Below are 13,262 nucleotides of genomic sequence, written 5' to 3'. Positions count from 1 at the left end.
GACGTAGTGAGGAGGAGGGGAATAAGAATCGTGACGTCCTTTGCCTTGTCGGCCTCGTCGGCCGGGTTCAGTCGGGCGCTTCGTTTCTAAAAATATGGCGATCCGTTAGAGATATCGCTGTATGAGTGATGTTTTTGGGTTTTGCATCGTCCCGCCTATCTGTGCAGCCTTGTTTTGTGAGTTCGAAATTTCGGTTCAGTATCCCTTTAATGGCCCGTCAGGAGCTCCAATAGCACCTGAATGTCCACCAGACTTCCCTGATAGGTCATCAAAAGCGTTTTGATGGTCCGTCAGGGTCTCCAATGGCAACTAATGGTACATCAGACTTCCCTGGTGAACCATCAAAAACGTTGGATGGTCCGCCGGAAGTTCACAACGGCACCTGATGGCCCGTCATACCATCGGGCGATGGACCATCAAGAGGGCTTTGTACCATCAAAGCACGTTGACTGGGTATAGTCTGGTACTTCCGCAAATCATATTCTGTAGCCGCTCTTATATGTGACGACAATATTCGATCAGTCGTAGGCGCGCGTGGATATAGGGGTTCTGAGCGAGTGTATATTCCTCTTGACTCGACCGCAAGTAGGCTTAAACCGATCGGATATATATATTAACACGGTATTTATAATCGCCCTCATACCATCAAGTTAACTGTCGATGGTCCGACAGGCTTACTTGGTGATGCTTCTTAGACCATCAAACATTGATTTCCTGGTGGTGCCTGATAGACCATTAAAGGCTTCTGTTTGTAGATCAGAGAGCTTCAAAATGTTTTTTTGTGGTGACTGATGTACCATCGAAACGTTTTGATGTTGCCCGGGTGAGACCATCAGAATTTGTCGATAGGCAATCAAAACGCAAAAATGCTGATGGTGCTTCTCATAACATCTTTTGGTGGTGAAAAGAACCTTACTATATTCGGGATGTTCCAGCAGTGGCGTAGAAAAGGCGCCAATTATCTCACGTCGTCGCGCATGCATAAATTACATTCGGTGGGGAAAGCTGACAGCGGTGTGGCTCGATAACATGTTGTTCAGTCGGTAATAATCAGCCTCAACAATTGTCCAAGGATACTGGAAAGGTAACGAAGACACCTTCTTATAGACTCAGGTATGTTCTTGAAACCACAGTTTCGTTTTAAATTGTTTTATTTTCCGTTGGTGAAACAACTTGTTCATGCGCTTTGTTTGTCAAGTAGATCATGTTTACAATCTAAGTGGCAGAGGATGTGCCCAAAAAGCACTTTGTTTGATAGGGAATTCATTTACTAGGCATGCTGTGAACTAAATGTTTGCGAGGAAAAACGTTTACAAAAACGCGAATGCGGTATTACGAGGCTTACTGCATTCTCGCGCCAACGAGGCTCAGTGTATTGAACGCTCTCGCACGAAGCCGTCATGCCCAGCATGGACGATGGGGACAGAGTGTAGATAGCCACGCAACGGACACCGATGAAGTTGCTGCACGTAGAAAAGTCTCGAAAGTAGTGAGTGGATTTAGCGCATCTTTTCTTCCGTTTTGTTTTTGCGGTTTAACGATTCAACGTTCAATCATTTCCAAACAGAAATAATAACATGCCATAACCTAAATACAAACTTTGCTTTTAGGTTTCTGCGGGGATTCTGGAAGGTACCCTAACACTTGGGATGCTCCTTTTTATAATAATATTGGGCACATAATTGTTGTGACGTGCGGATTGAGTTATCGCGACTGAGTCATCGCGGAAGCGCAGCCCGGCTCGTGACGTCATATATGTGATAAAAACGCTGCGCTCAGGAATAAAGCACTTCTTGTTCGCCAGCATGCCATGGTCTACAGTCACTTCATTTGGCGACGAGGCTGTCTACGTGCCCTCGTAGGCAACGGAAAGCGACAGCGAGGCGTGCGACGCGAATGAACGCACGGCCACGGAAGAGCAAGCGCAGCTTGTCATGCGTTGAAGCCTGCCAGCGACGCTACATATTCCCGGCCACCGCCTTCGTGTACCGACAGAGGGCAACGAGCAACGCCCCCGAGATCTCGCTTCGGGAACTCGACTTGAACAGCAACGGGGACAACCTGCTACGCAAGGGAACGTCGAGCGGATGAGTAAAGTGTTTCTTTTGGGGTTCCGAAATGTCACGCTTGGGAAGAATATCGGAGTTTGACCCTAAGCCACAGAACATTGAATCGTATTTGGAACGATTTGAACATTTTTTAGTGGCAAACGACATAAAAGACGAGAACGTGCTTCCCGTATTTCTGACAGTGATAGGCCCTGAGGCTTATGAAGTGCTAAAGAGTCTAGTCGTGCCGGCGTCCCCTGGCGAGAAGTCGTATGCAGTTGTTAAACGGTTGTTAATAGAACATTACAGCCCTAAGAGTTCCGTTATAGCGGAGCGCTGTAAGTTCAATAGACGTGTTTAGGCCGAACATGAAAGCGTAGAAGACCTCATAGTTGAACTGAAACACTTGGCTAGGAAATGCGACTTTGGCAACTTCTTGCAAGACGCCCTTCGGGACAGGCTAGTAGCAGGCATACGTAATGAAGAGAGCCAGCGTGCCATGTTTGCCGAGGAAAACTTAACGTTTCAAGGCGCTTGCAAGATTGCGCTCGATCGAGAACTGGCGGCTCGAGACACTGCACTCATGCAATCGAGAGATAAAGAGGCATCGTTAAATGCTATAAAGAGTCGACCAAAGGGACGACCAAAGGGCTCGAAACCTAAAGATATTCAAGGGCCCCTAAAAAGGAAAGGTGTGAAAGATGTTGTAGGAGTCATGCATCAAATGTTTGTTGGTACAAGAGCTTTGTCTGCCGCAAGTGCTCGAGAGTAGGACATTTGCAAAAAATGTGTCCAAACGCAAAGGTGCCGAAGAACACGAATGCTCTGGAATGTTCTGACGAAGACACTGATTATGACGTGTACCATTTTATAAATACGACTCAATCGTGTTATGAAATCAGTGTGCAAGTTGAAGGGAAACCCTTAATCATGCAAATTGACACAGGGGCGGCAGTCACAATTGTTCCTGAGAGCGTGTACGACTCTGCTTTTCCTCATGTAAAATGTGGTCCGGATAAAATGTCACTTCGCACGTACACTGGAGAACATCTGCAGTTCAAAGGACAGTGTGATGTCGCTGTTGTGTACAAGGGTCAAAGTATGACGTTGCCCGTAGTAATTGTCAAAGACAATGGAAGGGGGCTTCCAGTACTGCTTGGACGGAACTGGCTTCAGCGTTTAAGGCTGGACTGGCATGAGATTCGCAAGTCACAACGAAAGATAGGGCTCAAGCACTGCAAAGGAAATACCCTTCCGTGTTCTCAAAAACACTGGGCACCATACAGAAGTTCGAAGCGACGATCTTGCTGAAGTCTGGTTCGGTCCCTGTGTTTAGCCGTGCTAGACCTGTTCCCTTTGCTTTACGAGAGCAGGTAGAAACCCAGCTGCGCAGCATGGTAGAAACGGGCATGCTTCGACAAGTAGCGCGCAGTGACTGGGCAACACCACTTGTCGTTGTCCCAAAAAAAGACGGTAGTCTCAGACTCTGTGGAGACTACAAGGTAACGATAAACCCAGTTTTGAAAAAACCGATCACTATCCGCTGCCCAGGCCGGAGGACCTGTATTCTGTCCTCGCAGGAGGCAAGGTTTTTTGCGTACTTGACCTCTCTGCGGCGTATCAGCAAGTGCCACTCACTCCAGAGTCCAGACCATTTTTGACAGTTAACACTAGCTTGGGTCGTTTTGAATTCCAACGCCTTCCCTACGGTGGGATGGATGGATGGACGGACGGACGGACGGACGGACGGACGGATGGATGGATTATTTAGTGCCGGTCAACAGCCGTGAGGCCTACAGGACAGTACACTTTGTCATAATTCGCACAGTGGCGTTAACAATAAAAAGGGTATTACATAGGACAGTGTGGTTGCCGAGGAGCACAATAGAAATCAGTCTGACGCGTCATCAAATCCTAGTTAGTTAAAAATAAAAGTGGTTGCCCCGGGCACACTAAGATAAAGTCAAGTGAATATGTCATCTTGTAAAAACATCGAATTGTATGTATCTTGTAACCGAGTCATTGGACATTTTGAATGAATATATGTATAAAATGTGTGAATACATTTACACGCCTTCCCAGATGGGACACGGAAGCATAATGATGACAACAACTCGTCGCAATCAAGAGTGCCATGCACAACTTTTCTCAAAAAGTTCATATCATGTGCAAGCCTCCTGTCGTCAAGAGACTGGAGGCCTATGTCTGCTAATACCGAGCTATAGCTGTAAAAACGCCGACGACCAATGTGCCTATCGTATACAATACAAATAAATTTCCGCTGTACCTGTTTGATTACATTGCTGTAGCCAAGAGAAACAGAGTTCCATATTACGGATGCGAACTCTAAACGCGGCCGGACAAGTGAAAAATATAAAGAGAGAACACAATGAGGACTTCTAAATTTTCCAGTTATCCGTGACACCGCACCAAGACATCGCAGGCCTTGATTAACTATCTGTGACACATGTTGATGAAAAAATAGCCTGGAGTCCACTTGAACACCAAGATCCCGTACAAGAGATGCACGCTTTATGTGCCCTCCGGAAAGGTTGTAGCTGAACACTATGCTCTCGTGTTTTCTGCTGATTGACATGACTGAAGTCTTCTTGAGATTAAGTTGTAGTCTATTTGTTATGCACCACTGCTCAATTGAACATACGTCGTTTTGTAACAACAGACAATCCTGTACATTCTCTACCTTCCTGAACAGCTTCAAGTCATCTGCGTACAATAATGCTTTGGAGTGCAGCATGTGCGACGGCAAGTCGTTGATGAACACTAAAAATAACAACGGCCCAAGGTTAGAGCCCTGGGGCAAACCAGATAATGATAAAAACGGCCCGGACAAACAATCTGAGAAACTGACTTGATTCTGGCGGTTTCCCAGGTAGCTGGAAAACCATGAAAAGTAAGTAGGGCATAAGACATTTTTTTTTTTTTTAATTTTGACAAAAGTATGTTGTGCGAAACCCTGTCGAAAGCCTTTGACATGTCAAAATAAATAGTGTCTACTTGACCACGGTTGGCTACTAAAGCGCCGGTATATCCAAGGAAGACACTCATATAAGTCTCGATCGATCTACCTTTCAGGAAGTCGTGCTGTAATGGTGATATTTTTCGTTTAAAATAAAAATAGAGACGTTCATAAATAACCATTTCGAAAACTTGAAAAACCACACAACAGTGACACTGGGCGAAAGTTGTTGACATCGCAGGGGTCGCCAGATTTGAATATTGGTACGACCACAGACATTTTCCATCGAGAAGGAAACTTCGCGCGCCGTAGCGACAAATTGTACACATGAGTAAAAGCGTGAACAAGGTATTCAGCCCATCCCTTGATAATACAATTTGGAATACCATCACAGCCTGTGGAAAGTTTTGACTTGAGCCTACGTACAGAAAGTAATACCTCATCTTCTGTTATACTTTCACAAGCTAAACCATCAAAACTTTCTTCGATGTTAAAAACCGGAGGCGTGCTATCCGACTGCAGAAAAGTGGAACTGAAATGCCGAGCGAACATCCCGGATACTTCTTGCGGTGTGCAACAAAGCTTGCCGTCCGCTTTTAGCACCGATGCGCTGACATTGTCTTTACTTGTTCGCACGTAACGCCAAAAACGATGCGGTTGTCCTTTGAAGTCATGTTCCAGGCGATCCTGGTAAAGCTTTTCGTCTCGAGCAAGAAGTTTTTTAACTATTGCTCTACAGATTGAGAATCTGTAGTACCAATACTCGAAATTTAGTTTCTTATAGAGATTATGATAACGTCGCTTCTTGCTTATGTAATATTTCAAATCTGCTGAAAACCAATTAGGGAAATTTGACCTTTTTGGGCAACTTTTGGGTATAAATTCATTCATAGCATCCTGGACAATCGCTGTCAGCATGTCGGCGCAAGAGTCGACGTTCGTAATGCTGAAGAAGCCAGACCAGTCATGGCTGAGCAGACGACCGTATAACCCCTCGTAATCACCATAAGCATATCTGAACTTCGCCACTGGTTGTGTGTTGTGCACTTGGAATGACAGGAAAAAATGTAGGGAAAACGGTGTGTGGAACTTGTCGACTGGCACAAGCGTGTCGCATGCCTGATCGATATCGAACACAGGAGCATTTGTTATTCTCAAATCTAAAATGTTTCCGGACACATTTTTTTATCGTATTAAGCTGAAAGAGTTTATTGAAATTGATAAACTCAAATAGGCGTTGTGCCTTATCATGAATGCCAGTACAGTCACTCTCGATTAAGTCAGCTGACCGATCGACCTTCGGAAGATTTAAGTCGCCATAAATATGTACCTTGTATTTAGAAAAGTCAACCTTGCTGTCAAGATCTGTGAAATGCTCTACAAAAACGCCAGTATCAGAATTAGGCGGGAAGTAGTAACAGCCAAGAAGGCAATTCAAGCCATCACACGCTGGAACCTCAACCCAGACACACTCTTCATACGTTTCAAGGTCTCCCCTCCTGACCGCCCGAAATGAAGATTTACACGCTATGAGGACACCGCCTGAATTTTTAATCTTCTCTGTGTAACTCCGGTCCTTCCTGAAAACGGAATACTGATTTGAGAAGTATGACTGATTGGTGCAGGAGGCATTTAACCAGGTTTCAGTCAGAGATGGCACTAACAAAATTATAAAAACTGAAATTGTTCACTACTTTACAGAAGTCCGTTGCAGCATTGAGCATACAAAAGAATCTCCGTTAAATGTCGTATGTGTGAGACGCACGTTACGCTGAATGCGCCAACGTAGCTCCTTCCATTGAGTGGGAAAATATATACGTTCGGTAGTGAGTTGAATAATGACAACTGAAGATTTCACCTGACATTCAGGATCGTAAAAATGACAAAATTCTAATTTCGACGAAAATATATGGTTTACCGAAGTTTCTTTCAAAGAAAAAAGGCTAAAAAAAAGACGGTTTCCGCGAATTGTTTGTTTTGGGACTATGGAGCGTGGAAGCAGCCGCAGCGGAAATGAGTGTTTTCGCGACTGTCACAGCTCCCTTGTTGGAGTCCTTCTTTTGCCGTTATTTTTTGCTATAAATCATTCGAGGATTTGACAAAAACTCTGTGGGTACTACAAAAGATGTCTTGGTTTTTTGTTGGTTTTTACCTGCAGGTAAATATTTTTAGAATTTTAGCGAAATCTGGATATTCTTAGAATTTCCCCTCAAGCTAAATGTCTTTAGAATAATAAAGCGTTTTCTTCTGCAATCCCAAAAACAACAATTTTATCCGGGACCGACAGCAAAATAGTGAAGAAGTTTACAAATCTCTGTAATGCAAAATTATAGCGCAGCTCTTGAAACGGAGGGAAGGGCACGCCCCTCCTACTCCTCCGTACCCGTTCCTCGTCCCCTCCTACTTATCTCTTCGACCTCCTCCAATTCAGTTTCCCCGCTAAATTTAACGAGGAAAATGATGTCACATGACTTGGTGTCACGTCACCTAGGAACAAATTCAGTTTCTCCGCTAGATCTAGCGGGAAAATTGACGTCACGTAACCTCAACACTTATTTAATTCCTCACTAAACTTGTGAAAAATTGAATTGGTGTTCAAATCATGTGACATCAATTTGCCGCTAAATCTAGCTAGGAAACTGAATTTATCTGCCAAATCTAGCGCAAAAACTGCATTTCCTCGCTAAATTTAGCGGAAAATTGAATCGGTGTTGACGTCACGTGACGTTAATCTTCAAGCTAAATTTTGCGCGGTCACGACGACGCCGACGCCATGAAACACGGAAACGTTCGCCTAAGAGCTACACTTATAGATCTAACCACATGAGAGGAAGACATATACAAAGGCATACATCTTTGCAAATGAAAGGGCAGAGTATTTCAATCAATCAATTCAGCAAATTTCATAGTCCCATTTAACACTGATAATTTCGGTGTCCGTGTAACGCCCTGATATTTTTTCACAAGTTATTTTACACCTTGAATCAAGATGAATTAAGTGTCAACAAAAAATATTGCCTTCCAAAATTTATGCTTCTAAAAGTCTCTTTATGCTTCGGCCCTTAAATTAATTTATAAAAATGAACCACGCTTACAAATCTCTGTAATGCGAAATTAGAGCACAGCTCTTGAGGAGGAGTATGCCCCTCCTCCTCCTCTGCCTCCCCCTCCTCTGTTCCTCCCCCTCCTACTCTTATCCTCTGCTCCTCCTCCCCTCCTTTCCTGATCCCCTCCTCCTCCCTCTTCGTCCTCCCCCTCCTTCCCGAGTTAGTTCGTAGGTGACGGGACACGAAATCACGTGACGTCATTTTCCTCGATAAATTTAGCGGAGAAAGTGAATTGGTGTCAAGGTCACGTTTTATTAATTTCCTAGCTAAGTTTAGCAGGGAAACTGTGGGAGGAGGGGAGGGGGAGGGGACAGAAGGAGGAGCAGGAAGGAAGAGTGAGAAGCAAAAGGGGAGAGTCCTCCAAACCCGGCCCTCCTTCTAGTCCCCTTCTCATCTCCTCCTCCCCCTCCTCCTCTCCTCCTCCTTCTTTCCTTCTCCTCCTTTCTCCTCCTTCCCTTCCCCCACTCCCCCTCGTCCTCTCGCTTCATCCTCCTCTACCATCCTGATCTCCTCCCCGTCCTCCCCTCTCCTCCTCCTCCCCTCTTACCTCCATCCCCTACCCTTGTACTCCGTACCCTCCCCTACTCCTCCTGTGTACTCTGCCCTCCTTCTCCTCTGTACCCTCCTCTCCTCCTCGTCCATACCCTCCCCTCCTCCCACAGTTTCCTCGCTAAATTTAGCTCGAAAATTGACGCCACGTGTAAACACCCACTCAGTTTCTCCCCTAGATTCAGTGTTGTACACGTTCCTCAAAAAAAGGAACGAAAGCTCGTTCCTTCTGATTTTTGGAACGCGTTCCCGTTACAAGGTACATCTGTGAAAAGGGAACTCGTTCTTGTTACAGTTTAAAAAATGGAACGTATCGTTACATATACGTTACATTTGTAGTTTGCTATTTACTATATTTAGTTTATTCAAGCAGAGATTTTTCTTTTTACCTATCGCATTAGAAGTCAACATACGAGTTTGTAGTTCCTATGGAAGGGCAACAGGAGAAAAAAACAAGCGGAAGCAGGGTTTCATTTGTTGATATATTCAAGTTAAAAATCTCAGCTTTTAAACATATTAATGTTTGTAGTGGACGATTCAGACGAGCCGAATGTACTTTTACCCAACATTGTACGTGCGTTTCACAGCAACCTCCCACGTTTCAATTGGGCGAAGTCCCCTGTTCGAACTTAGCAACAGTTGCTTCTCAATGTTGCTGGCCGCAAGACGAGCAATTCGAGGAGAGGGTAGGGCTTTTGGAAGGTCCGTCTTAAAAACTACAATTACTTCTTTGTAAGGTTGGCTTTCTTGTTCATTTTGAAGGTGTGTGTGTGTGTGTGTGGGGGGGGGGGGGGGGGGGGGGAAGGGAGGGAAGGGAAGGGGACAACAGAAGAAATATTTTTTTGGTGTATCTTTTAAGTGACCAATGTTCGGGAAAGAAGGGTGCGTTCGATGTCTGGCAGTCTGTGATCTTGTTGTAACTCTAGGCCTCGTTATGGAAGTTCACAAGTGGCTGTAGTCGGCCTTAGATTTGTGGGTGTATGAGGATTTGTGGAACCAAAGAAAGTAGCTGAACTTGAAACAACCCTCTTTCTTTGTCTTTTCCTACGACTAAAAGCCTTGCTTTTTGGACCGCAGTTTCGGGCACTTAAAAATGAATCAATGTCCACCAGCTCTCCTGCACCCGAAACTGTTAGCAAGCGAGGACCACACAAAATAATCCACAAGATTAGTAGCCGAAAAGGTAACGAGATCCTGCACTTCGTAAAGATAGTGTTTTTGTACTTTCAAAATTTCCCTGTTCGAAACAAAATAAAAACTACCCCACAGGACGAAAAAAAGGAACGCCTTTCCTTCTTCCGTTCCAGTAAAAATGTAACGTGTTCCCGTTCCAGTTCCAGCGATACAAAATGGAACGGCGGCGTTCCTTCGCTCCTCCTAAAAGGAACGCGTTCCAGGAACGCCGTTCCTTGGAACGCCGTTCCGTACAACACTGCCTAGATTTAACGGGAAAATTGACGTCATGTCACCTGAACACTAATTCAATTTCCCAGTAAATTTAGCGGGGCGGTTACACCGACGGCAACGCCGCTATACGCAGAAACGGGCGCCTAAGGGCTGAGCTCTAAATATATAACTAATAACACTATATTATTAGTATTAAGACACATGAGATTTTGCGAGACGTTTGCTAACGATACTAATTTCGCTATTTTTTCTAAGAGCAGAGCTCATAAGCACCCTTTTCCGGGTTTCGTGTCGTCACCGTCGGCGTAACCGCGCTACTTTTGACGGGAAAATTGACGTCCCGTGACCTAAACAATTTATATCTCCGCGGAATTGAATTGGTGTTGACGTCACGTGACGTCAATGTTCCCGCTAAATCTAGCGGATAAACTTAATTTTTTCACAGGTGACGTGACATGCAGTCATGGGACGTCGTTTGCCCGGCTAACCCTATTGGAAAAACGTACAAGAAACAAACCTGCTGCTTGTACAGTCCTGGTATGACACCATCATAATTTATTGTTATTATACATGCAGCTAGTTTGGTTTTGCGTTCTCCATAACTGGAGTTACCGGCACCGCTATGGCTCCGGGTCTGTCTATACTGGCAGCCGGTTTGCTCGCCGATATGACTCGGTATGGCTGGTACGATTTTGCGTCCGATGACGTAGGCGACCGCCATCTTTCCAACGAAACGCCTATACCACAAGACCACCGGTATAACTAAACCATACATGCAGAAAGACGACCGCCATCTTCCAACAAAAACGTCCATTGTTTACCACCGGTATCGTTACATACATCATACATGTCGAAAAATAACATAAGCCGCGTTTACATGAATGCGACTTAGTCGCATTGAATCCAGTTGCCGCATTCAATATGCGGTCATGTAAACGGCATAATGCGCAAAGCACATCGCATTAAAGTCGCTAGACAGAGGTGGATCGAGATGGCGAGTGCGCATTCATTCAGCCCATGTAAACGAAGATCGCATCGCATTTTGGAACGGGGAGGATTATCGGAAGGCGCTCGCTGCGGGAGCGAGTGAACAGCTGAGAACATGGTGACGGCCAACCTCGTCAGCGGCGCGGAGAGCGGTCCCGCAATTTTTTTCCCGAGAACAAACGCAAGCTTTTATTGCGATCATAAGTAAGCGGAATTTAGTGGAGCTGCTCGGTGAGGGCGGCCCCGTCCAAACCTTTGCGAAGTACGACTTGCGCGTCCGAAGGGGTCACAAAGGCTTCGGTGCAAGCACGCATGACACCGAGAGCTCCGAGCACTGTAGAGCACTGCATGGTTGCGCAGAACGAGCAGCTCCTACCTCGCTGCCGTTCCTGGCTGCGCAAGAGCTTCTCGGACTCGGGGTCTGGTCGCGATCGGCGAGGTCTGGCGCGGCGAAACGTGGAGGCTTCCTCAAAGCGTGCACACACACGTCGCCTCTCGTTCAGAGTGGACCGGCGGCCCGGACTGGAGTCCTAAACGCCTTGGTTTTGATGCTTCTTCCGTCTCCCAACTTCTTCCACAGCACCGAAGACAGCGGGCGCGATCTTTACGTTCACTGAATGCGTCGAAAGGCCTCCACGTGCGATGCACCGGAAAACGTGGTGCGGCTGGTGCCGGAACGGAACTGACGGAACCACAGTGTGGACGGAACTGCATAACTTCGAGCTTTGAGTCAACGTGCACGGCAACAAACCGATCGTGACACTAAGCCGCGGATACCGCATCGCCGGTCGACAGGGGCAAATGGCCCGTTGCTCGTATCGTGGGCCGTGACTCGTACTCGGCCAACTCAGCGTCTTTTCGTGGCCCCTCGCGTCGTCGCAACCAGCCGCAAACATACCAGCCCGCGACCGTGGCCGATGTCGGAGAAAAGCGAAACCGAAACGTAAAGCTTCCGCCCAGTGGCTTCCGCTGCCGCCGCGCCTTTTCTAACTTCCCGGCCAGTCCCGGTTTACACGCTTCCGGTCGTCGCGGAGATGGCGACGCAGCCAGACGTAGCGGTTTTGGCGCTGGCTCCTTCTGCGTTTTACGGGACAGATGTTTTACGGTCCGTTTCTACTGCGTCTCTGGCTCTCAACTCGACGACTCCTCTCATGGTTCAACCAGGCGTGGTCAGCCGGGGTCAGCACAGCGCGGCCGGCTCAACTCGTCCGATCGCCGGACCGCAGGCGACTTCCGATTTCGGCCGTTAGGCCTAGGATCCGAAGGACTCTGTTTCCGTGAAGCGGTAAGCGAATCTCGTCCCGTTTTCGTTCTACTTTTAAATTACGTTAGGTGCGCTACAGTGTAAGCATGCGTGTCAAGTGTTCGTGACAATTTTGAACTAGAATAATTGTGCTTCATTGCGGTTTGTCATTTACGAAAAAGTAAATCGAGCAATGAACGAGGAGCCATGCTTGAAAACGATGTATGTACGATGTTAACTTCTACCTGGGCGGCTTAAAAAAAAGTCAAGACTGGTTACGGTTGGATGCGAGGCTGGTCCCAATGCAATGGTAACCACTTAGAGCACCTTTCTGAACAGCATGTAAGCAATATAGCGATCAACGAGACGAGCGACGACGAGAAGCTACGAGTGCCGGCGCCGAGCGACGAAGATTTCTCACTCTCGCTGCTTGCGCCGCTCGGTTCCTGGGCTTCTGGAAAACGTCGCTCATCGCCTTGATCGCTCGCACCAATCGCTTTCATAATGTGTGTCTCGTCGCGCAGCTGACTACCGTGTTTATTCAAATATATGTCGACCTTTTTTTTTTCTTTTCTTTTATTTCTTTTTTTTTTTTTTTCGGAAATCGTGACTAATGAGGTTCGACCTACATTCGCGACCAAATTTTGCGACCGTACCGGAGGCATGAAGCTATCGAGTCACCGAGCCGGCGTTGCCGTAGAGCTGCGGCGCTTCTTGTTTCCAAAAGCATTTGTTAAACAACCGAAAACAACAGCGGTGGCCGGTGCTGCTGTCGCGCGCACCTCTTGGGGCATTGGATTTCGCCATCGCACCTCTAGCGTTCCCCTTGCTGGGCAATGGGGAAGGAGAGGAACGCGATGCGCCATGCACTTTGTCCTCCATCCTCGCAAACGCGCACAAAAAAAGAAAAAAAAAAGATATTACTTTTGTTAGTTGCTTGAGGC

At 46.5% G+C, this 13,262-nt stretch overlaps 1 long non-coding RNA gene across 1 annotated transcript in view; it reads left to right on the top strand.

Moving 5' to 3' along the window:
* Positions 1 to 1,794: 1,794 nt before the first annotated feature.
* The window catches only part of LOC121837865, a 51,763-nt gene continuing 40,295 nt past the window's right edge, over positions 1,795 to 13,262 (top strand). The window contains exon 1 of the long non-coding RNA XR_006078323.1: positions 1,795 to 2,091. This is a non-coding gene — a long non-coding RNA (uncharacterized LOC121837865). The remainder of the gene's footprint in view (positions 2,092 to 13,262) is intronic.

This window comes from Ixodes scapularis, unplaced genomic scaffold, assembly GCF_016920785.2.
Source record: "Ixodes scapularis isolate PalLabHiFi unplaced genomic scaffold, ASM1692078v2 PGA_scaffold0__279_contigs__length_252992795, whole genome shotgun sequence".
NCBI lineage: Eukaryota > Metazoa > Arthropoda > Arachnida > Ixodida > Ixodidae > Ixodes > Ixodes scapularis.
This window is presented reverse-complemented; position numbering and strand designations above follow the sequence as displayed.